This window comes from Centruroides vittatus, unplaced genomic scaffold, assembly GCF_030686945.1.
Source record: "Centruroides vittatus isolate TY-2023 unplaced genomic scaffold, ASM3068694v2 contig_790, whole genome shotgun sequence".
Taxonomy (NCBI): Eukaryota; Metazoa; Arthropoda; class Arachnida; order Scorpiones; family Buthidae; genus Centruroides; species Centruroides vittatus.
The window spans coordinates 1,451,935-1,478,434 of NW_027122510.1; the positions used below are offsets into that span (position 1 = coordinate 1,451,935).

Genomic DNA, 26,500 nt, shown 5'->3' on the forward strand with positions numbered 1-26,500 from the left:
CCTGGAAATGAAAAATTCCTTTTCGAAGTAATTCTTTGCTATTGTAAAAGGGCCACACTACTTTACTAACAATTCACTTAAAGCAGAACCGAAGGTAATCTGTTAATTAAGGGTGTTACACTAACAAAAGAAATGAACTGCTATGTTATGAGAAAGCATTAAAAAGCAGCAGAGAACCCGTTTCAAATGCACAATAAGATATCTGGGACAATGTCTGTGCTGCCCACCTGCAGAGATTCCCGGAACTGAAACATTCTCGACATTCCTCGTGTCATTTCTGTGCCAATAAGATGTCACTTTAACTTGATCTTTACTAAATGATTTCACTTATTGTCATCCTCCACGAGGTATTTTTTGAAAAGAAAATATAATAAACTTTATATTTATATATATATTGTTTACTTTAAATACTTTAAATATTAAAATAACATCTTCCTAAAGATGCCAGATAACGTCGTTAAGATGGTTGTTTTCTTTGATGTTTATGTACTTACTGTCGACTTTTGAATATATTTATGAATAATATTTTCTAAAGAAATTATTTTAAAGCTTTTTAAATCATTTATAAGATATTTTATACGGTAAATTTATTTTATTACTATTTTTTTCAGCATGTGACAAATATCTGAAAATGCCAGATGACATTGTTTTGATAAGAGGTTTATGAAGATTGTCTTGGGAATATTTTTATGTATTTATTATTATATATTTTTTTAAAATTTTATTTGTCATATTTTAACGCTTTTAAAATGAATTTTACGTATGAAAATTTTTTATTTAATTCTATAAAGAGTGTTTAAAAATATATAATCGATAATATTGTTTTAATTAATAATTTAAGTATCAATTAATACTTTTTATAATCTGAAATGCCTTTACATGAGCTTTATACTGTTTATACTGTTTATACTGTATATATAGGGTGGTCCCAGAGATGGTGAGGAGGCCCTACACTGACGACGTACAGTACAAGAGGCCCTCCTTCCTCCCAACGGAATAATAATGGGCGACACGTATAAAGTATCTTTTTAATAAACAGAACGAATGCCCTAAGAGCTAAACTAATGCGTTTTCTTTAAATAAAAAAAAAACTTACAATTTTAATAGAAATAAATTACAAAATAAGACTTCCGATTAATTTCTGTAATGGTTGACTTTCGGGCTACCTCGTATATATACTAATTTTATTTATAAAACATGCAGGGGGGCCAAGAAATTTGATCAATTAACCGTGTCGTTTGCCAGCGATTCAGTAAAATGGTAAAAGATTTCAATAAGACGGCGGCTTTTGGGCCACCCTAAACACACAAAAGGTGTGATAATTTAATTTTTTTTTTCCAATATTTTCTTTTGAAAATAAATTGTTTAATGTTATTTATTTATATTTTAAATTCTTTTTTTCACTTTATCCTTTTATTTTTATTTTTTTAAATTCACTTTCAAATAGCTTTTGGAATTTTATTTCTTCCAACACATTGTCGTTCGTCCCAATCTTTGTCAAACTTATTTACACTCGAGCATTTTATCAATTAAGTCATCGTTCAAGTACAATAGAAGCTCTTTATTTTTTCTTTTTTTGTCTTTTAACTTGCTTTTGTTTTTCTTCTTTTCTTTTATAACAAACTTGTATTTTGTTGGAATGTTATTGCTTTTATCATGTCCTATATTATTGCTAGTCAAGTCTTAACCTTAGAAAAATTCTTTTCTTATATACTTTTTTATTTTCTTTGGTTCACTACAAAACAGTGGTTTTAATAAGAATTCGATCTGACGTTTTGCATATAGAAAAATATAGAATTTCTAAAATAAATAAGAGAAAATAAAGCTAGAAGTATATATATTTATTATTTCTTCTCTAAAATAAAAGTTTGTACATAATAAAATATTTCTTTTTATTATCAATTACTGCTTCTCGGAGATCGAGGAAAGCCGGGCCATTAGCTATTTCAGATCCCTTAGTGTAATAGAAAAATAAAACAAAGTTTAAAAATGGTATTGTATTTTCTAATTAATAAAATTTGGCAAGAATTTTTAAATAGACAAGAAATTTGAGACCCTGACCAAATGACTCTGATGGTCCTCATACTAATTGAGGACCTCAAAGTCATTTAGTCAGGGCCTCAAATTAAGAAACAACCACAGTAGTTGAGGTCCTATAAAATCCACGCGATAGGGCCTAATTACAGTATTACAATACGTTTTTTTTTTCAATAGAATTATCATCTTGCACAATCTACTAACGAACCATTGTGAGCCACGTGTCAAAGCGCCCTGCAGACCAATCACTAAAAGTATCACCTGTAATTGAGGCCTTATCCAACAGCGAGGAGATGAGGCCTAATTATTAATTAATATATCTTTGATTAAATTACCAACTTGTAACAAATGGGGAACAGTATTAAATAACACAAGAACAAATCGAAGTATTGTACATAATACAATATTTAGTGATTTTTCATCAAATTATTCACGAATATTCACGATTATTGAAATATGTATTTTTCCACTAAATCACGTTTCACAATCTTACAACAAATAGGAGTGTAGATAAAAATAGTATTAAATATCGAAAAGGACAAAGCAATATTTCTGAATAATTACAGAAAGTATCATTGCACAATTTAAGGAAACAATAGGAGAAACTTGTCCCAATTTGATTTGCCCAATCTGCAGATAGATAAGGCATTTAAAAAACAAAACAAAATATCGATAAAACATCAGAAAAAAAGGACAAACGAGTAGTAGAATTTTTATCAAGATACGCTCTATATGAGTTATTACTTTGTGGAATTAACTTTAATAAAAAATTGTAATGGAAGTTAACTCAATACACTGAAGCAACAGTGCGACTCATTTTTTCAACATCAATCAGAGCGTAATCAGGATCACATCCTTATGTATCATCCGAAAATTCCCTTGTGAATATTAACGACACTATGTCAAAACTAGGTTGGTCAGATTCTCTCGTCTAAAGACAGGAAATAACCCATCTATCATTGCTGGTTGACAAGCACAGAGTGGCTGAAATGTGGATAGAGAGTATCACCTGGCAATTCCCACGTGGTCCCTGTTAATTACTAACACTACTGCACAAGAGATAGAACTAAGTCCCATTTGACAAAACTATTGATGTCTTTGTTATCGACTTGTTCTATACCATTATGCTCCATCAGATGTTCGATACTTCAATTCACGTGCCTATCAGTAACGCTTAACTTTATCTATACCTTGATTGACATATTTCTTTCTTTTTTTTTTAAAAAAAAAATAATGTATTTTGTGTTTTACAATCGATATCGAAGAATTCTTTACAGAAATATGTGTGCTATGCGGGGCCAACCTGTACATTGTCCAACGTGTTTTACTTGGCGTACAGCCCAATGACCTTGCTCGCACTAAGGAAGTTAGTCAGTCACACTTCTTGCCCAACAACTATGAGGTGTAGATGTTGGATAATATTTCAAATGTCTTCCTTATAGTTACCCGAGATGGTATAGTGTTGCAATAAACGTATTTTATAAAAGGTTTTACACGCGTTATAACGTTGAGAAATTCACTAGAAAATGTGTAAAATTATTACAAATTTTACTTGATATTTTTCGGCATTTCCTCTAAACAATTTGAAGAAATTTTTAGATAAAAGAACCTCTATATAACCTTTATATTATAAAAGGACTACCTAATTTATTTAAAAAGAACCCCTATGTAAAGTTCCATAAAGTAATGTCCTACCTAATATTATTACGAAGGTACTGTACCCCTATATAACGTCGAAAATTAATTAGAATAATTATTTTTCTTATAACACACATAAAATATACATAATTGCTATTCAGATGATATAAATAATTAATGCTTATAAATTAAAACGTGGATGGAAACGTATAAATTTCAATACATTTAAATTAAAATATAAATTTGCTCGTTAAAATATTAAAGAATATATTTCATGAATATTGTAATTTAAAAAAAAATATATTAAGAAGAAATATATTAAAATATAAGCAATTATTATAATTTAAATACATTTATAAAAATGAATAAAATAAAAGAGAAGAAAAAAAACGAGTAATTAATGTATAGAAAAGCAGGAAAAGAGAATGCGCAATTAAATACGAAACAAGCGAAACCATTAAGCATGGACAATTATTTAAATATTAATAAATCGTCTTGAATAATGTTGGACCAATCGGTCTCAAATCTCTATCGTGGGCGGCCTTCTAAAGCACGAGCGCCCTCTGTCGTCACACAGCAAGTGTAAACAGTGGACAGAGGGTACAGCATTTGGTACGTTGCTAGATGATGGGCGAAACGCGTTGTGACTCACAGGTTTAGCATGTGGCTGATACTTGTATGTTGGTGGAAAATTTGGTTTTCGATACACACAACGTCCTACAACCGTCGAGACAATTGCCATTCTTTAACTTGTCTCGTTTGATGAGATTGGATTATGACCTTTCGAAGACCCACTACGTACAGGACGGTTATCTCTCGTCCCAGGTGAGTCACGCCATAATCTTTTATCATTACTCATAATATATGTAACTTGCTCGCATACGTATGTATATAATTGTAAGTAGTAACAGTTAAATATTATTTAAAAAACTCTACTGTACAGTAAGTACAATACGTTAATAAAAAAATAACTTTTAAGAAACTAGTAAGATAATTACTTTATACTGTCGCATGCTGTTATACCGGTCAGAGCAGGAAGAATACCAGACAAACAATTGATGTGTGTGTGTAGTATATATATATATATATATATACATATACACACACACATGATGTGAGGGATAGGTTTACCTTAATTTTTTCTAATTTTTTCTACTGTAATAAACGGGTCATACATACCAAACAATGAAAGCTGCTTTAAGTAATAGTAAGCTATAAAAATGGTGGAAAAACACTTTTGGGTTTGTTATAATTGATCAATACTCAGCCGGGTTGGTAGATCACCCCGTTAAAGCAAAGCAAGCAAACTGCAAAACGTGACTTGGTCCAAAGAAGTTGATTGTAGTTACGTACCTGTCGGTAAACGTTCAGATCAGAGACGAAGCTAATTCACTTCCTTCCGTTCGCGTAAACATGAAAAGAAAGTTTTTCTTCCACTCCATATACCAATCCCCCTTTTTAGTATATACAACCATTATTAATATAAAAGAGGAGGAAGGGGAGGGAGGAAAAAAAACCATAAGATAATTATATTTTTCCTACTCTCTTACTATACAATTTGAGTTAATGATGGTTATTTTGTAATGTTAATTTAATTAAAACTCCTTCCATTTCCGGAGAAATTCTAAAAAAAAGCGTATAAAGTTACTCTTATATTATCAAATTACGATACTGATTCATCTAATACTCGAAAGATGATTAATGTTTTCTTAGAATGTCATTATCTAAAAAGTGTTCTTTTATGAAAAGGACATTTCATATTATTAATCAAAACGAATTAGATTTGGGTTTCTATGTCAGGTACGTTTATTATTATTATACCCATTTATCCACATGAAATCTAAAGACAAAAAAAAAAAATGGCTGACTTAAATTTACAGATAAATAATCTGATAAATGAATGAGTGTAATTTATGTATTTACCTGATATAATTTATTAATTTACTTACACTCATTAGGGGGTCATTCTTTTTTATTTATTTATTTGTTTTTAAATTTTAGTTAAATTTGTTCTCATACATTTTGCTTAAGAAAAACATGTTTTCAACACAGTTCACGACTGAGACACCTGGAACAGCACCTGGAACACACAACGAAACTCGGATAACCGACTTTTAGACCACCCTATTTTGTAATAATAATAAAAGTAATAATAATATTTCATTTAATGTAACATAAACTTAAAATATTTAGACAAAACACACGTTTCTAAAAATTCCAATCGATATTACGTAACTTTGAAAACATTTATTCATAACAGGATACTATTTCCTGTAATAAACAATCATCAAAAACATCTTACGCAATACGTAATAAATGTCCTTTATAACAAAATTACATATTACTTCTTTACATACCCAAAAAATGTACTTTTAGAAAGAAAAATATATTTTTAAAAAATTAATTTTTGCTATTTTAAATCGATTAAATAATTATTTTACATCAATTTTATTCAAGAAAAAAGGTTTTAAAATATCCAGAATGGAATTTTTTGTGGGGAAAAAACATATATATATGTAGAAAGAAAGTTTATATATATATATATATATTGATACAAGATATACATAAGAGAAGATAAAAATCAAAGAAAACTATCGAAAAATCTCCAGTTTTCTCTTTCTCTTGCTCTTTCTGAACTAAAATAAAAAATAATAATAATAAAAAAAAAAAACAAATTTAAAAATCTTTTCATGCAAGGAAAATTTCAAATTATTTTTCCATGAGATTTGGACCGTGTAGAATTATCAATAATCGCCGAAAAGAAAATCCTTCTAATAGAATTAAAAACTTGAAAAAAAATCAAACTATAACAATAACAATAAAATAAAAGCATTTATCAATTTGTTTCAAACTAATCTTTTAATTTAATTTAAATATTTTTTTAACCATGATTAATTTAAGCTAATAACTAAGAAAAATCATTTTGGTCAATATTTTCAACATAAATTTAAATAATAATAAGATAATAATTAAGAAATAAATAAAATTCTGTTCCTTCCTAACAATCAATAGTGTTTCAATATAGATATACTGTATTTCTACTTTATTTTAATTGTTATTGCTCCTCTACCTAGATATAGGTATCTATTATTAAAACATAGAGCATTAAATATTGCATAGTAGCTTCTTCCTAAATAACATACATTTATTAAAAAAAGTTAAAATTAAATATATATGATTTCATAACTAAAACATCAATAAGGTAGATTGTTAATTAAAGAATAATATTTTAATTAATTATTATATAAAATATTATTACTAATTTTTTTACAATATAAATAACTTAACTGTTGTAAAAAAATAATAATTAAATAGGTATTTATATAGAAAATTAATGTACTTACATATTCATTAATTTCCACGTAAATACCTGTTTAATTGTTGTAAAAAATAATTTTATATATGAAATTATATAAAAATTATAAAGAAACTTTTTATTTTTTTTTTAAATAAATATTTTAATTAAAGGCTTTTTAACTTGAAAAATTATAAAAATTAAAACAAATCTCTACTGATTTCACAGTATATTAATCATTGTTCTCTATATAAATACCTATTTAATTGCTGTAAAAAACAATAATTAAATAGGAATTTTTATACAGGAAATTATGTAGGGAAATAAGTTTAATTTACTTTATTATTTTTCATGACATTAACAAAGAAAATCATTCTCTATATAAATATTCAATTCGTTATTTTAATTTGTAACTTTATCATCTCAGACAATTATAAAAAAAAATCTACAGAGAGATTGATAATTTTGATATTTAATTTAAAGTTAATAGTATATGAAACTTTAGTTATAAGATACTCTTGATTAATTTTGTGGTCGAAAACTGTCTTATGTTTTGATGGTTTTATGAGATATCACTTTTAGAAATTTTGGCATAACCTAACTTTGAACTTGCTTTTCTCTTCTTTAAAAATTCCTTTATGAGATAGAAAATAAGTAGTTTGAAGAAGAGAAGAGGGGGGAAGAAAAGGAGAAAAAAAAGGCGACAAGATGATTTTCTTCGCACTAAGATGTCAAGTCTGTCAAATTAAATATCCAACTGGCGTCCTATTATAATAATTTAACATTTCTCAGTTTTCTCATCAAATTGCCTCATCCATAACATACTTGTCTCTTAATTTGATAAAACCTGACAAATTTATTAAGCGAAAAATAAAAAAAAATTGTGGAGTTAAAAGTATATTAATCCCTGTTGGTTCATTTTCAAGTTAAAGTATTTATCGATGTTTTAATTGTTATTGTTTTTTGTAACATGATTTACATAAAATTACAAAAAAAAATCTGGATATAATTTTATTATTTATACATTAATAATTTTATTAGATTTTAATTTTTAATGGCAGTATTTATTTTATAGTAAGTAAATTAAGAATTTTAAAATAGTAACAACCTTAAGAGTAATTTTGTATTTATTTTTAAATAAATAAAGAAGAACTTATATATTTCTAAGCGTGAACATTTATTATATAAGAAAATTGACTGCACAGGGCATAAAATATTTATTTTTATATTACATTTTATATTCATTTTTTATACAAAATTGTATAAAAATTTTACTGTTAAATATGCACTATTTCATATATTACTTCACCCATTTAAATATGTATAAAATAATAAATAAATTACTACACAGTACTTGACAGTTGTATTAATGCATTACTTACCATATTGAATTTATTTATTTTTAATAAATATAACTTTTATTTTTCTAATTTAATTAATAAATTAAAAAAATAAAGTATTTTACTTTTAAATAAGCACTGTTTTATATATTACTTTACCTATTTATGATTAATAAAAGTAAGCATAAATAGCAGAGTCTACTGTTAATTACTACAAAGTAATTTATTTATTATTTTATACATATTTAAATAGGTAAAGTAATATATAAAGTAGTCCATATTTAAAAGTAAAATTTTTCATATAACTTGATATAAAAAAAAATATAAAATATAATATAAATGTAAATATTTTATGCCTTATATAGTCCATCTGTGAGGGTTATTTGTGTTCATACTTAAACGTAAAACATGTTTTACTTACTTAAAAATAAATGAAAGTAACAAGTAAATTACAATTATTGAATGTTTAATTCATTTAACTGTAAAATATTTATATCTTTATATTATTTTTAAAGCATTATAAGTAATTAGAGCTGTTTTCTATTTAAGAAAAAGCTTGATTTAATTACTATAGTTTATTTATTATTTTATACATAATTAAATTAGTAAAGTAATATATAAAGTACAATATTAAAAAATATATAAAATATTTATATTTAGACCACATTTTGTATAAAATTATTTTAAAATTTTACTATTAAATATGTACTATTTTATATATTACTTCACCTGATTTAATACGTATAAGATAATAAATAAATTACTTCTTAGTACTTGATAGCAATCTATGGTGCATTTATGTATTACTTGAGTTACCCACTTAACTTTCTCAATTTATATTATTAAAAGTAAAATAACATAAAAGTATAGTGTAATATATATATATATATATACTTAAAATTTTGTACGAAGAAATGAAATATAAAAGTGTACAATAAATATAAAATTTTATGTATTGCTCAATCGATTTCTGTATGTAATTGCTGTCCATGCCTGAGCAATATACAAACAGACGTTTGCAAAATTTTAAATGCTGATCACACACGGAAATTTATAGTAGAGTTTATATATAAATTTATTAGTTCTGATGCTCTAGTTTAATAGAAAAAAAAAATCATGTACTGTACGTTAGCCAATAGTTGCAATTACATAAACAAAATGGGGTTTCGTTTTCATTAACGTTTGACGAATCCATCGATCTTTTCTAACAGCATTCAAGAGACAATTTGAAAAGAAAATCTGTTTGCAATCATTATAAATTAATTTACTTTAACAAGACGAAAGATCAGTTAAAGTCACATTTTATGTACTCCTTTAATTTTTGATGATATTCTTAAATCTTACAAAAGTAATACAATTTAACATAAATAATATATTATATTTACATCCTATATACCTTTTAATTATAAGGTAAATAAATAAGCAATACGTTTAACTTTTAAATATATTTTTATATAGAAAATATATACAATAAAACCTGTGTAAACCAGACTCGTGCGGGACCGAATATTTATTTCCGTTTTGTATACGTTTTACTGTATACAAAGTAAATTAATTTCGTTTTTAGAGAAGTTTATAGAGAATATAATTAAAATATTTAATTATTTAAAAATTATATTGAAATTAAATTTAATTATAAAAGATTTTTGTTATGTAATAAATTAACATATATACACATTCTTTAGTAGAATAAAATAATGATGCTGATGATGATAAAGCAAAATACTTAATAGTAATAACTAAAGCTTAATTTATTACATAATATACATTTTAAACAGATATTTAATTGTAATTAAATTTTTTAATTACATTTTCTACGTTATAGATTTTTTTGATGACTTTTTTGAGACTGAAAGTGCTTTGTGTTTCTAACTAACAAGGTTCAGTCCATCATATAAAAATCATATTAACACGGAAATTTAATAGAAAAATATAGAATATAGAAAAAAAAAACACTTATCTTCAACTAGAAAACGCTTAGGATGACAAAAAAACACTCAGAAGTTAGATAAAAGACATTATCTTTTCAGTAATCGCGCTTGAAGAGGTCGAGTAAGAACGTCAGAGATTACACATTATTGTCATATATACTGTATATATATATTTTTAATCTTTATGACAATCGTAACATCAAATTTTCCCACAAAAATTAAAGAAGAAAAGAAACTATTTTAAAATATTGACAATTTAAATAAGCCATTAATACATTTACTTATTTATTCATTTAATTCAAACTCGTTAAAAGTATTCTTTAGTAGTGATAAATCTTTTAATAAGACTACTGACATTTACTTTTCTAACATAAAAAATAGATTAAAATTCAATATTTACTAGAAAAACTCATTAATTTTTATCGTTGGAGCATTATATATTTTAAGTCTGACAAGTTCGGACTTGTCCAAATTGATTATTTTTTTTCTTTTAAATTGTTAATTATATATAAAAGACGAAGATCATATATAATTTTATTTAAGAGCTTAAAAAACGAGTTTACTTGATATTTTTTTAAAAATTTAATTCCTTTATAAAGGATTTAAGTGGTGGAAAGACGTGTTTAAACATGTTTAAATTCGAAAATAAATCCATTAATTTTATTGTTAATTATACACGAGAATTGAAGGCCATTCGTAACTCCATTTAACATAGTAATTTTATTTGCTTTCTTTGAAGTTAATAATTTAATTCTTTAAAGGATTTATAAATGGTCTATTTATCACGAAGACTTTCATGAGTCACCTAAGTGAATTTCAATAAAAAAAAAAGAGAGGGAGAGAGAGAAAAAAAAATGGAGGATGTGATGCCAAATCGTATGATGTTTGGAAGAAAGATGTAGACAATCTGTCTTAGCTATGATTTATCGTCGACAATGATATGGAAGCTTCAATCTTCCCTATCTTGGCGCCAACCTGCTAGATATTGCATGTTCAGCTGTCACTTACAGCTTAGTAAATTTTGGTAATCCAATCTTGTAATCTTCCATAATGAAATCATGTTACAACTTCTAAGAAACGAACAATCAAAACATGGTTTGGAAAAATAAATTTTTGTCAGCTCTTAATTATAAACTCATGCTGCGAATGACATTCAAAGAAATCATTCAATATGATTAAATTTTTCTTCTAGAATTCTAATAAATTTAAATTTTTTTTTAAAATGAATTATTTCTAGATAAATAAGTGCACTCTCTTGACTTATAAAAAAAATGGCGTAGTTTTTGATAAAATAGAATTTTAAAATGTAAAATTACTTAAAGTTGAAAAACTTAATTATAATAAATTGGATTTAAACAGTTTAACTATATTTTTTATTAATTAAAAGGAGAAAAAAAATGTAGTTTAATAAAATTAAATGTAATTAATTAACGAATCGAATTTACTTAAATGTTACGCGTTTTTTTAAAGGTATTTGAAAAATTGTTACAGCGTTTATAAAGTGAGGACATTAATGAAAAAGTAATTAACCTTTTTAGAAAAAAATATTATAAAAAATTAAAAATGTACTGAAAAAACACAAGAAAATTTATAACATAAATAAATTGAGAGAAATAACAGCAAAAATAAAAACCAAATTCTACCTCTTGGATTGTTTTGATTTTATTTTTAAGAAATTGAATTTAGTAAAATTTATATTATGAAAATTTAATTATTATTATTATTATTTAAACAATAAGAACTTTAAAATATTTGATTTTCCTTTATAAACTTTTCTAACATTCAACTTCACTTAAGAGCTTTGTCAATAATCTAATGAACCATATTAAGATGTAAGTGATCAATATGCTAAAATATGCATATTATTATTATTATTTTCTAAAAAATCTTTCACTTTTTTTTTCTTTTTCTTATTGAATACGTGTGTACTCTATATATAATTGAATCATGTCAGCAAAGATTTCCATTGATTTGTATGCGGTTGACTTGAATCAGCTTCGTTTAATGATGAAAATTTCACACATGAAATCGCCCTGTAGTATATATCATTACAGGAGGACGTAAATTTTCTGGTGTGTTAATTAGACAGAGACCTTTGGGGTTTAATCACACACCTATTTAATAAGGCTTGTTTCATCCCCATTCTTCCCTCCTCCCACATCTTTCTGGACAATCACCTCCTCAGCCCTGAAGCAGTTTACTATTTGTTCTTCCTTAAAACATTGTTTTCGTTCTGTTCAATCTTCTAATTTTATCAATTGAAATTAATGTTGCATTTTTTTCTTTTTTTTAGAAAAAAAAAGTATACAACAATATTGCGCATATTTAATTATCTTTTTGGATTTTTAAGACAAACACAGAATCAAAAAAAAAAAACAGCAAACTTAGTGGAGCTTGTATGTTAATATTATTAAATATTAAAAGTAAATATATAATTAAGTAATAAAAAATTAATTATTTAAAAATTTTAAATAATTTCTATGCCTGGTTTAATTATTTTTAAATTATTTCTTAGAGTTTCTCCTATATGTTGTTTACTGTATTTCCAGTTGTACTGTAATTATCTGATCTTTGTTAGAAACCATAGCTATGACCTTTGAACTAGGTTTGGAAGCCTTAGAATGACCTTTGAACCACATTTACTTTAACCATTGTTAACAGAAACCTTCAAAATGATTTCTATCTTCAATCGATCTTTGAAGTAAAATATATAAAAATATTTTTAAAAAAAATTAATTAGTTTCTAATTTTATAAAACATGTAATACATTTAAAAATAAATTTAGAAATCTTGTTTATTTCTAAGTATATTTAAATTAAAGTATCAAGTTTGCTTAGGTATAAAATTAAATACTAACAAAAAAAAAAATTAATTAATTTAGAAATTTAATTAAATTATTTTTTTGAATTTTTTTAAAATAAAAAAAATATATAAAAGTGAATATTCTAAAATATAAATAAAAAATTTTTGTATAAAATAAACAAGAGTTTTATATAAAATTTATGCAAAAATATATATAATTTAGAATTTAAAAGTAGTTATTTTTAATTTAAAATATTTTAAAGTTACTAAAAAATTATATTAAAATTTATATTTTAATATTCAACATCAAAAAAACATCACGAATAAATTATTCAAGATATATTTTGTTTTAAGTTAAAAAATAACTTATTTAAGAATTTAATGTGTATAAAATTTAATAATAATATTAATAATAATAATAATAATAATAATTTCAAAAGAAAACCCTGAAGAAAAATTCAAAGAATTCTTAGAATATATTTTAATTTTTAGCACTTTAACACGTAAATAACTAATTAGATTTTTATTTATTTTAAAAATAATTTAATAAAAATTATATTCATTATTTTTCATTTATAAATTATAATTCTCCATTTTAAATTCATTAAAAACTTTTTAAAGTTTTAAAGAAGTTCTTAATGAATCTTTATTTATTCATGTAAAAAGAATGAACGTTTAAAATGTTTTTAACATATAAAAAAAATTTTTTTTAATTATATAAACCGACTAAAAATGCTATTTTATTTGGTAGAAATTGAATAAAATTTGCATTTTGTATTTTTATATTTATAAAAATTTGTTTTTTTTTTAGATTTAAGATATTCCAAATGTATATATTTGTTTTATATTAAAAATAAAGAATACAGTTCTAAGGAAGTTTTAACATCTAAAAATATAATTTTATATATTAATTTATATATATGTATATATTTAAATTAAGAAGAAGTATTTTATTTTGCTAATATTTTAATTAAAACTTAAAAGAAATCTTTAAAGATAAAATAGAAAAATTCCTGAATATTTAAACATAAAGATACATCAGCATTAAGTTCAGTTACAGTTCAGTAATGGGGAGTTAAGTTTAATCCTGAAAAATTTCTCTTTAACTTTTTCATAGTCCACTTACAAAGCAATAACCATAACAATTCCGGGGTGAACAGCCATGTAACAAAATACTATACAAAGGAGTTTACTGTTGTTTCAAAGAAAAAAAAAAGTAAAGAAATACATCACAAAATACTTAATCGTGTGAGATAAAGGTAACGCCTTATTTTCATATGTATTTAACGGTATCTAAGTTGGTGTTTCCTTGAATTTTTTAGAATGTTATACTTCACTATGGTCCTTTACAGCGTAAAGTAAGTAACGTTTCCTTATTCTTTCTCTTTTGATGTTCCATCTGACAATGATTGAAGTTGGGTTCCATATCAGTAAGACATTCCTGAGGGAGTTTAAGAGGCGGTGTATACTTCATGGTAAATTGTGGAGTTGGATATTTCTCACTTTAAGATTTCTCATGGGATTATAGGAATTATATCTAGCGTAAGGTGGATTTGTTTTGATTTAATTCTCAAAAGATTTTTCAACAATTTATCACACAAGTCTCAAGATATTAAGTAACAATGGTAAATGAGAAAAATCCATCTAGCAACGTTATAAAAAAAAGGCGATTACTCGCAGCGAACTTCGAAACTTTCTTACTAAAGCTAACTGTGCTTTTATTTTTAACGATATTAAAGAAGGTTGATTTATTATTTATTAAATTTGACGATATTATATTTTATATTTGATCCAACTATTGATATTTTAATCAACTACTTGAAATATTTTTAGCTTCCTGCAAGGGAGGGAACAACCTTCGAGCGCTTTCGCAAATCGATGAGATTTTTGTTTCCATTACGTTTAAATTAATGTGTTGTTTGGGTAATTTAAATTTTATTTGGGGGTCCATTAGTATAGAGAGGATCTTAAGTTCCACTTAGTAATTACTTTCTTTAGGAGTTACGTTGTGAAGAAAAATGATTCCCTCCTTTTCTTTGATTGTTATTACCTGTTCTACTTAAATGATCGTCTTATAGTACACATCTGTAGGTACTTCAGTATTTTCACAACAGGTTAGATTTTATAGGTCATACATTTATTTATATTAGGCATGAGAAAATGGATAAATTGTTTCTGTATACCTAAGCTACTATAGTATTAGTATTATTGTTACTATAGTATCATCTCTAATTATCTTCTGCATCGAGTATACGACACGAAGAGTGATAAAGCTTTCAACAAGGATTTGTACATTCTATAAACTCATTAATTATGAAATAGCTAATTTAAAATTTAATTTGTATTGTTTTGTAACTCAGTATTTAACAAATTAATGAATAATCTTATTTATTGTTAAATGCTATACAATTAATAATCTAGAAATTGTATTGAAAGTGATAATTAGATTCATGACTGTAATAGTAAATAAATAACTGGAGTGTTTTGATTTCAATTGGATGCGAAGTTTAATAATAGATTTGTGCGGATTATATCGGAAAAATGAACTTATCTAGAATAAAATGAAGTAAAAAAAAACTACAACGTATTTGCCAGAATTTTTAGAATTACATTATCAGTTGTTAAGAATTGATATGATTCAGTTAAAAATCAAATAGTATCTTTCAAAGGCTATTACGAAATCTTCTTTCAAAGCACTCAGGAAGAAAAAAATTTTTTTTTCGAGTTTTTATTATTATTTTTTTGTTATTCATTGAGACTTCAACTTTTATAAGTGTCTGATGTATATTTATATAAAAGAATTCATCCTGAAGGCTCATGTTTTATGATTAAATCAGTCAAGTTAAGGGATAGTTTGAAGAAGATATGGGATTTTTGTATTCTCAAAAATACAATAGACATTTTAAAGGGTATATTTTCGATTCCGGTTTCGATCGCTTGACTAAGACTTTCCATCAAATGTCCCTAGAGAAAACTGCAGTTCAATTTTGCGACTTTCTCCATCAAACTTCGCGCCTGGAGGCACAAGAAAGATATGATTATGCAGAACTTCTACATATATACAAAGAGTGATATATAACCACGAATATGTAGCAAGAGTCATTTTTAGAAAATGTATTTTGTTTGAATATTGTTGATATTTTTATTTATATTGGATATTTTTATATGAGGTTCTTTTTTTATTTATGATTTCCCAAGTCACTTATATTGGTGATTCACTTGAACCAGTTGATTTTTCAAGCAGTATTTCATCGTATTCACAGTTTATTTTAAATTTTTAATTAAGTACATAACTAGAAAAGGGACTTAAATGATTTACTTTCGAATTCCTCCAACTCAATTATATGTCAAGTACCTTCTTACGTTTCTCCAAGTAACACCACTTGGTTCGGGACGAAGACACGAATACTGTCCCACATTTTTAGATAAGTGGATATTCGATAACATTCATAGATAAGTGAACAAGTAGAGTACTTACTTTCATAACGGAATTCTCAATATTAACTATAATAACTGGGTTACGTTAAAAATAGACATGATGATGATAAATCAACAGTATTACCTTTAATGGCTTTAAATATATTAACAAAAAAATGTAAATGATATAACTAATTTTAATCAGATTAATCGAAAAACTAATTGACATTCTCCACACATTTAACAATTTTAACATTTACAAACTCTTATCTGACATTTGTGTTAATAGTGTAAGGGGGTAATCAGCTGTATTGTAACTATTAACTGATAAAAATAATAGTCCATACCAGGTTAAGAGTTTCAAAATTACAAGTTATTTTCTTAATTTATTTTTCTTTTATTTTTTTTTCTATTGTTACAACATGATGATAATGTTTATTAAGGGAATTGTTTGAATTATTGAACCTAAGAGTAATATTATAATGCTATGATAAAGTAGGGAATAATTCATAAACACTTCATTTAACTCTTCCATTTTTGAAATATGATGATAATTTATCCTTTTATTATATTTATTAATTATCATACAGGAGCGATAATTCATTTTTATAATTAAACATTAAAATTATTATTAATTATATTCTAAAATTAATATTAACAGAAAATACAGAGAATTCACTAATTAAGAAATGATTTTTCTTTTTTAAATTGTAATTTTGTTACAATTGTTCTAATAATTGTAAAAAATTTCTAATGAATTTTAAAGTGATTTAATCACTCATCATCTATTAATGATAATTTAAATTATTTAATTAATATTTCACTAATTTAATTATAATTATAATTAAATTGGCGCTAATTGAACGTTCAAGTGGCATTTGTAAAAAAAAAAATATAAATAAAATTGCAATTAATTATTATTTAATAATAATAATTACAATTTGTTATAATTAATTTTAAAAATATTTTTTACTTTAAATCAAACGACAATTAAAATTATTTTAATATGTGTATGTAACATGTTACATACACATATTAAACTAATGTAACATTTAAAATATAAAGTAGTAAATTTTGCAATTATTTATTAATAATTACCATTATTTAATTAATTTAATAATTATTTTGTAAAATAATCGTAAATTTTACAATTAACTTCTTATTTAATAAATAATAATAATAATAAATTTTTAATTTCCAATTTTATTTACTAAAATTTTAATGTTTTTTTTTTTCAATTTTCTTAATGGAATTTTATAAAATAAATTGTAAATTGTAAACTTAATTATTCAGTTAACATTTTAATTAATTTTAATTTTAATTTTGTTCAAATAATTTTAGGGACATTTTGTAAAAAATAAAAACTGTAAATCACGCAATTATTGTTTAGGATTAATTATTTTATTAATTTAAATTCCAATTTTATCTCAATTAATGTATCATTTTTCAATTAAAAATAAAACTTGTAAAATTTTGCTATTAATTAATTGTAATTAAATGCATTTATTAATTACAATTAATTGAGAATTTTAACATATTTTGTACAGTTTTTAAAATAATTTTAATAATTTATTCTTTCATCACCAACTTTATTAATCATAATACTTAATGCGCATTTTCAGTAGAAAAATTAAAGATTAAATAAATATAGAAAATTTTACTAATTAAAAAAGAAAAAAATGAAGATTTTTGTATTTTTAAAATGAAGAGAATATTTTTACAATTTTTAATACAAAATGTGATTTTTTAGGGCTTCGTCTAAAGAGGATTTATTCTTTTTCAAGTCAATTTAACTGGTTTAATCATTAAGAATTTGTTGAATTTAATAATAAAAATGTAAAAAAATTTTAAAAAACATAAATAAAAATAATGTAAAGTCAGTTTGAATAAGATCGATTAATAGATTTTGCATTAATTAACATGGATTTTTCTTCTTCTTCTTGTTTTTTTTACTTTTTTGTTTAAATTACAATCATTGTTGGTTTAAAAAAGGAAAGAATTACTGAATACTCTTGCTTTGTTAATAGTTTCTTTCTTTTTTTTTAGGTATTTTTTTAGATTTAACATCCTTTTATTTGAATAATGAATGAATATTTGAAAGTAAATCACACTCAACCAGTATCATTAAACCTATTAAACACTATTTTAAAAATATCCAGTTTTTTGTAAATTAAAGTGTAATATTTTTTAAAAATAAATGTAGAAATTTCTAAATAATTAAAATTATATGTGTACATATTAAATTTTAAAATATTCAGCCAGGTTAAGGTCACGTCTGCATGCTTTACAAAGTATGTTTGTAATGTTTAGTGGGTGTTTCGGGTACACCTATGTCTCGTAATGCGCTATTATTCTTCTGAAATATTTCATCATGAAAGGTAAAAATAACATTTATAATTTATATAAAAAATTGATTTAAAAAAAATGTATTTTTTTTTGAAAGATGTGTTTCCAATCTGTTAGTTTATTCTCAGGGAATCAAAAAACACTTCATTGATCTTATATTTGACATTTAAAAAAAATATAGCTGAAGCATGAGTCAGGATTCTGGATAGGGAGCAGCAGGTGCATTGAATCTATGTCTGTAGAAAAGATCTAAAATGTTACTTTTCTTGTATAAAAAATGCATGTTTGCAACCAAGCATAAGCAAAAAAAGATGTGAAATATTCACAAATTCTTCACTTATTTTTAAATAAATAACAATTTCTTCCTTTTTTTTAAAAGAATAATGAAGTTCTTTCAGTTATCATTTTCTTTAAAAGGCAGTGATAATTTAGTTTAAGAAGAGAGAGAAATTTCATAAAGAACTTTAGAAAACTTAATTTTTTTATTAAGAATTCCTTTTATCTGAAGAATTTACTAAAATAACTCTAAAAATGCAATTAATTTTATTAAAAAAAAAAAAAACTACAAGTATTATAAATCATAACGTAAGGTATAGTAAATTTATAGAAACAATAATTTAACACTTAAATAGTCATGTAAATTGCTAAAATGTAAAAAAATGTGCTGTGAAAAAACAGTAATATATAGTTGATTTATTAAAATATATTTTATTTTTATAATAAACTTTAAACTAAAAATGTATCTCATAATCAGAAGATTTAATAAGGTGCACTTAACTAAAGTGCACTTTCAATAAAGTTACAGTTTTTTTAACCTTAACAGTAAACTATAAAATAAAAATATACCTTAAAAATAAAGTTTACTTTAAAATATCCAGGTAAATATATATATATATATTTTACCAAGTAAAGGAATATAAATTTATTAAGATATTTATTATTTTACAATAAATTCTTAATTGAAAATGTTTCTCAAAATCAGAAGATTTAGTGAGATGTATTGTGCATAATTAAAGGATATTTTAGCAAGTTATATTTTTTACCGTAGAGTAAATTATACCATAAAAATACACTATATTTAATAAGATATATTTTTATTTTAGAATTTACTATAAAAATCAAAACTGTATCTCACAATTAGAAGATTTATTAAGATACACTTATTCTAAAACATACATTTGTAAGATATATTTTCTTAACCTTATAGTAAACTACTGAATAAAAATATACCTTAAATTTTTTGCTAAAATATATCTTTTTAGTAAGAAGTATTGTAATAAATTACATTTGTTATTTTATAATAAATTCTAAAGTAAAAAAGTATTTTACAATCAGAAGACTTAGTAAAATACACAATCTAAAATTCATTTTAGTAAGATACATCGTACTATATCTTATGATTGTAAAATAGTTTTTTTTACTTTATAATTTATTATAAAATAACAAATGTAATTTATTACAATGCTTCTTACTAAAAAGATATATTTTTATGTACTAGTTAACTGTAAGGTTTAGAAAATGTATATACTTATAATAAGTGTACTGTACCTTAATAAATGTAATTATGATGTATATTTTTATTAAAGAATTTACTGTAAAAATCAAAATTGTACTTTACTAAAGTGTATTTTTATAATAAAAAATGTTCCTTGATAAAACATCCTTTAATTTTTACCTTGCTAAATATTTTAGAAAGATATTTAGGGCATACTTTTGTTCTATAGTGCGAAACATGTACCTTAAATATTGTAATAAAGTATACAATTTTTATTAAATTACATACAGTAAACTATACATTTCAATTAATCTAAGACACATTTTCTCACCTTACAGATTAAAAATCTACCTTAAAAAGTTCATACTCTATATTTTTTAAGCAAGATGTAGATCAGTAAAGTGTCTTTTTATTATATAATAAGCCCTAAAGTAAGGATATATATCATAATTAGATTTAATGTGTTTACTGTGATGTATGTTGGAGTAAGTGTAAGTTATTAATGTTAATTAATTATTTTTACTTTACAGTAAACTGTAAAAATAAAAGTATAAGTAAAAATAATTTATTTGAATCTAGTTCTATCATTAAATATAGATGAAACGTTACTAAAGAGAAGTAACACCTATTTCTCACAATATCATTAAAGTAAGTGGTTTCAACTGGAACGATTGAAATCCCTTATTTTTTTTTTTTTTTATTATCTCCCTTAATGGTCATACAGCTTAAAATTATTATCATCAGGCATTTTTACATCTTATTTCTTTAAATTTATATATAGTTTAACTACAGAAGTGATCGTTAAAGATATAAATTTTATTTTTTCGGGGGGAACAAATGTAATTCAGCGATAATCTGGAAATGAAATATTACACGTATATTCGTCCTGAAAATGGAAAAAAATATAATAAAAAATTAAAGTAAAATATATATATATATATTAATATATAGAAAGAGATTGATTAAACCCTGAAGCTAGATCACGATAGAGCTACATATCAAAAAATAGAAAGGAAAGTTTTATAGATGTAGCGTGTATGATTTGTAATTGTATTTTCTTTTTAAAAAAAGGAGGGAAAAATACAATTTTTGCATTTAAAATAAAGATATATTTAATATTTCTAAGTATCCATTTCGAAATTATGTTTGCGTAAGTTAAATGTTTAAAAAAAATAATAATAAATTTTATACTCTGTTTATGTTTGTAGTGTTATAACGGGGGGTGAATTTTTGTATTTTTATAGATTAAAATATTCTATAACGAAAGATATCTTTTGTCATTTTTTTATATGTTAAAAGTCTTAAAGAATTTTTTTAAAGATGAAAGCTGTAATTTGTAAGCATTTATTCATCTGTTATTCATGTGTGTAAATGACATAAAATATGTATTGCATTTAAAAAATGTAAAAAGTATTATTTATATATGTTATATAGGTTTACGTATATGTTCTTACAAAGGGATGCAAGAGTTAGTGGCGCGTTATAGCTTTATTGGACCCCGAGTACAGTGTTGATTTCAGATATTTTTCTTCGTGGAATGTTTTGTGTGAATATTTTCTTATAAAAGATTGGTTTGGAGGCCCCTCTAGGTGTGGACTCCAGGCAATTGCCCTTTTTGCCCATAGAATAAAGCGGCACTGGCAGGAGATCACTACCTCAAGGGTTCTACTCACTCCATTATACGATCAAAATCTGCCTCGAATTTATATATAACAATTACTATAAGATACATGTATATATGCCATAGTACATTTTATGTATTGCCATCTACCAGGGGGCGTATCAGGGAATCTCGAGCTCACGGGGATGCTTAAGCGATGCCAGGGGTCCCGATTTTGCGTTAAAGTGTATATTTTATAATACCTTTAGTAATTTTTTCAGAAGAAAAAGATAAGTTTTCTTGGGTATTTTTTTTTTATCAAATAAATTTGTTTAGTTTTGTAAGTTGATCAATTCCTTTCTCAGGAGTACCATCAAATGTTACAACGATAAGAAAAGTTAACTTCAACAGCCAAAATGACTTTCTGTTAGAAGAGCAAACTACCAAAGTAATATAGATCTTTCTCGTTTTGTAACGTTTGACACTCCATCCAATAGGATAAAAGCAAAATAGCATTTCTCTTGATGAGTCAAAAATTACATTTCCTAGTTTTCTTCCTTTTATTTTTCTTCTCTTCCTTCTTCGAAACGTTCCTCATTACGTTTTAACTTTACCACACCAAAATATTATTTTTCTTTTCCATTATTTTCTGTGTTATTTAATGAAAAATTCATAAATATGTTAACGGTTTGAATTTCTAAAAAAAAAAGAAGTGACGAAAACATAAAATTTTGCCATTTTTACATATTGATTACACATTTTTTAGTAGTTCTCTTGTTTTTAAAATAATACTGTTTAGTGTCTTATAATAGGGAGGTTTTTAAAATTTAACCTTTGACATGAAACTGGAAGTAATATCGACCCCTTCTCACAATATTGGATTTTTGTCAAGCTCAGCCTTAATGTTATCCTCGTCAACCTTTCTTTTCCTTCTTTCTTCTTGTTTTTTTTAAGTGTTTATCCCCTTCTCTTCAACTTCTATAAATGCACTTCTCTGTAAATTTGTATTTTTAGAGCTTGTATATCCTTAATTATAAACATGTGCAACATAACGTGCGTTTAAAACAAAGATTTTGCATTAAAATGATGCACTTTAATGCATTTGTAGTGTTTAAATGCATAGGGGTGTAGTGTAGTTGTACTTAGTAATTTCTGGATGCACTATACAGGGTTAAAATACATTTATAGTGTCAAAACACAGGGGTATACCCTGTATAGGGATAAAATTCAACACAGGATATACCCCCTGTGTTTTGATCCTTGTATAGCCAAAACAAAGCCAAAAATCCATGTTAACATGGATTTTTGGCTTTATTTCTTTACCTAGCTGCATTTAATTAAACATTTTACAGTTATCTACGGTTCTTTTTTGTTATATAAACACACGATACGACTGTGAAATGTGTTTCAACATCACTGTTGCTTACTCAACGCTTATATTCTGTGACTGTTTTTACATCTGGAATTTGTATCACTCTTACATGTTAGTGTATTTACTTATAGCAGATGTTTAATGACTAATTTTATAAATTACGCTTGTTTTTATTCTAGAAATGACATTAAACATACGTCACACACAGTATGATTCATGCGTATGCTTGGAAGAATATACTGTTTATAGTTTATAAATTCACAAAAGTCAATAATTATAGTGAGTCATTTTAATCTTGTGAGATATATTTACACACCTGAAGCACTAACAATATATTCGTTTACATAATTAATTTTATGTAGGTGTTTCCTGTAATGAATAAAAATAAATTTATTATCCAACTGTGGATAATTTTGTAAAGTTAAACACATAAAAAAAACACCGTGTACTCATTTTTATTGATTATTATTTTTTTAAAGTGAAAGAAAAGAAAGAGAAAAAAATTATTAGTGCATTGCAGGGAAGTCAACTTTAACTCCTATGTTAAGAATGTTATAATAAAAGTAATATAAGTACCATGTTTGAGATGAATGACTGAATTATTTGCCAGAAGGTCATTGGACACAGTACAAGAAATTGTTCTGTACTCACCAAGTAATCAAGCTGCAGGGATTATAAGTACTTGTTCTATCGTGATATGAAAACTTTATATCAGAGGAAACTTTACCTTTTCATATCATTGTTTTATACCGTTTTTGTTTTTATTTTAAATCACTGTTTTATTAAGAAAAGCTGCCGTTTTTATAATTTAATTTTCTTAAGCATTTCCTCTCGTATATTTATTTTTATTCTGTCAAACACTTAAATATATGTCAGTCCTCATTTCCACCCTTTCGTAAGCACATCCTTTCTTACTTCGTGCAGTTTCTTTCATAGATTCACAATTCAATTGTTTCTTACGTAATTCTTTTCTCGAACTTACATCCGTTCTTTCGTCAGGCATAAACTCATTTGGATCCTTTCTTAAATTCATATTAAATACTCCCTTTCTTCTGGCATCCTTTCTGAGATTTGTTTCCTTTCTTAAATTTCAAGAAAATCCTTACTTAAGGTAAGTATTCCCTACTTTTAATCTTTGTTAAACACTTCCTTCCTCCCTTCTTTTCTTAAATTTACTTCCATTCTTCCTTTTTCTTCGGTTAAATCTTACACACTTCCTATCTTAAACCCATTCATTCTCCCGTGTGTATACCCTTCTTTCGTACGTCATTTCCGTCATTTTAATTATAATTTTATAAAAATTTCGATCATAATCAAAACTTCTTTCTTCATTCACTAATCTAAGCAAATGAACAAGTGATTATTATTATATTTTTTTTGGTGGGGTTATTGATTAATAATCTTTTGTCTTTCGAACTGAAACTGTACTTAATGATCTTCCATTATAAACTTAAAGCAAGTTTTGTCTGTCTCTAGAGTAGTTAGTGAGAGATTTATAGTCTAGCATGAAACTACTAATTACATTTCAGTTACTTACCAACTTATGTTTTGTAAAAAGTTTTTTTTTTTGTAGGGATCATTATACCTTTCTGGGTTACTAAAGGTAATTTAAGTTCCTGACTGTTAGTCGATGACCATTAACAAGAAAATAGCTTTTAAAAAACACAGGAAATAAAGTTTACTAAGACATTTTAAACCTCTTTTTTTTCCCTTACTTTAATTCACTTATCATTAATTAATTTACTTTAAAAGTGTACAGGTTAATGGGAATCAAGTTTAATACTTTCTCTCCTTTAATTAACGTTTGGACCATTTTTACAGCTTCAATTTTTGAAAAATTAAACGTTTAAATTAGTCAGGAAGACGATTTCAATCAAGTTTTAATAATGTTTAATAGACATTCAAATGAACATATGGTGCATTTAATTCATCTCTGACATTCAGTGTGAAGCATATTAAATCAAATTTCCAATTCGATACCCCTGGATGGTGATTTCGCCGCACAGTTCACGGGGGTAACTTTTATGAATTACAGATCAATAAACAATCTTCTCTTTAAATTGCATTATAAATTAATTGGATTTTATATATATATATATATTGGAGAAAATGGATGGAATTTAATGAGGATTTAAGATTATTTTCGGTAAGAGAATTATTTAGATCTATGGGCCTAAAATATAGCTTTAAATTTATATTTTATGTACGTAAATTTTTGCTTGTAAGTTGTCTTAACACCTCAAAATGTATCATAAAAACATAAATTTATATTCGAAAATTGTCTGATAAACACGAAATTTAATTATAAAATTATTTTACAGACAAATTTTGACTCCAAAATGCTTTTATAACAGGAATTTTGACTCCAGAATTGTCCTGTTACAAACTTCAGCATGACTTCTAACAGAATAACAAATATATACAATTCAAAATAATTATTAAAATCTTAAATTAGCAATCATATAATATATTATATATATGCTAATTTTAAGATTTTATAATTATTTGAATGTATATTTGTTATTCTGTTAGAAGTCATGCTGATATATATATATATATATATATATATATATATATATATGCTATATATATATATATATATATATTTAAAATTTTTAAATCTATTTAATATATGTTTACGGAAATAATTTGAAGTAGCAACATTATAAAAAACAAGTTACTTAAATATAGTAACTTATACATGCAAATACAGTATTTTTATACCGAATAAACTCGTTAGACTCGCTGTAAAATGAACAAAGAATGAAACAACTTTTTAAAAAATTTTTCTATAAAAATCAATCTAAAAAAAAAGACAAATAAACTCGTTATATTTTTGGAAAATTGGCAGAAAAAACTTTAAAAAGATAGAATTTTTTTAGAATTTTTCATGAAAATGGCAAAAACAGAAAGTTCTTAACAATCTGAATGACTCGTTACAATTTTGTAAAAATTGTAACGAGTCATTCATATTTTTTAGAAGAAATTGTTTTGTCCTGAAGTCAACCAAAATAAGGAAAATTTGTTATAATTTATTTTTAAAAAAAACAAGTAAATAAACAGAAAAAATTAACATTTTTCTTTTCTTTTGACAAAGAAAAAGACTATATCAAGTGGTTTTTATTAAGCGTGTTTAGAATTTAATATAGATTTAGAAGGTCTACTTAACATACTATTAGCAAAAATATAATCTTTTTAGAATTTAACACAAGTTCAACGAGACTAAG

At 24.6% G+C, this 26,500-nt stretch overlaps 1 protein-coding gene across 1 annotated transcript in view; it reads left to right on the top strand.

The window, feature by feature from the left end:
- The first annotated feature begins 4,245 nt into the window (after positions 1-4,245).
- Positions 4,246-26,500, top strand: part of LOC136981750 (leucine-rich repeat-containing protein 24-like) — a 31,412-nt gene continuing 9,157 nt past the window's right edge. Inside the window, exon 1 of the mRNA XM_067278115.1 lies at positions 4,246-4,500. The gene's annotated coding sequence lies outside the window, so the exon portion shown is untranslated. The remainder of the gene's footprint in view (positions 4,501-26,500) is intronic.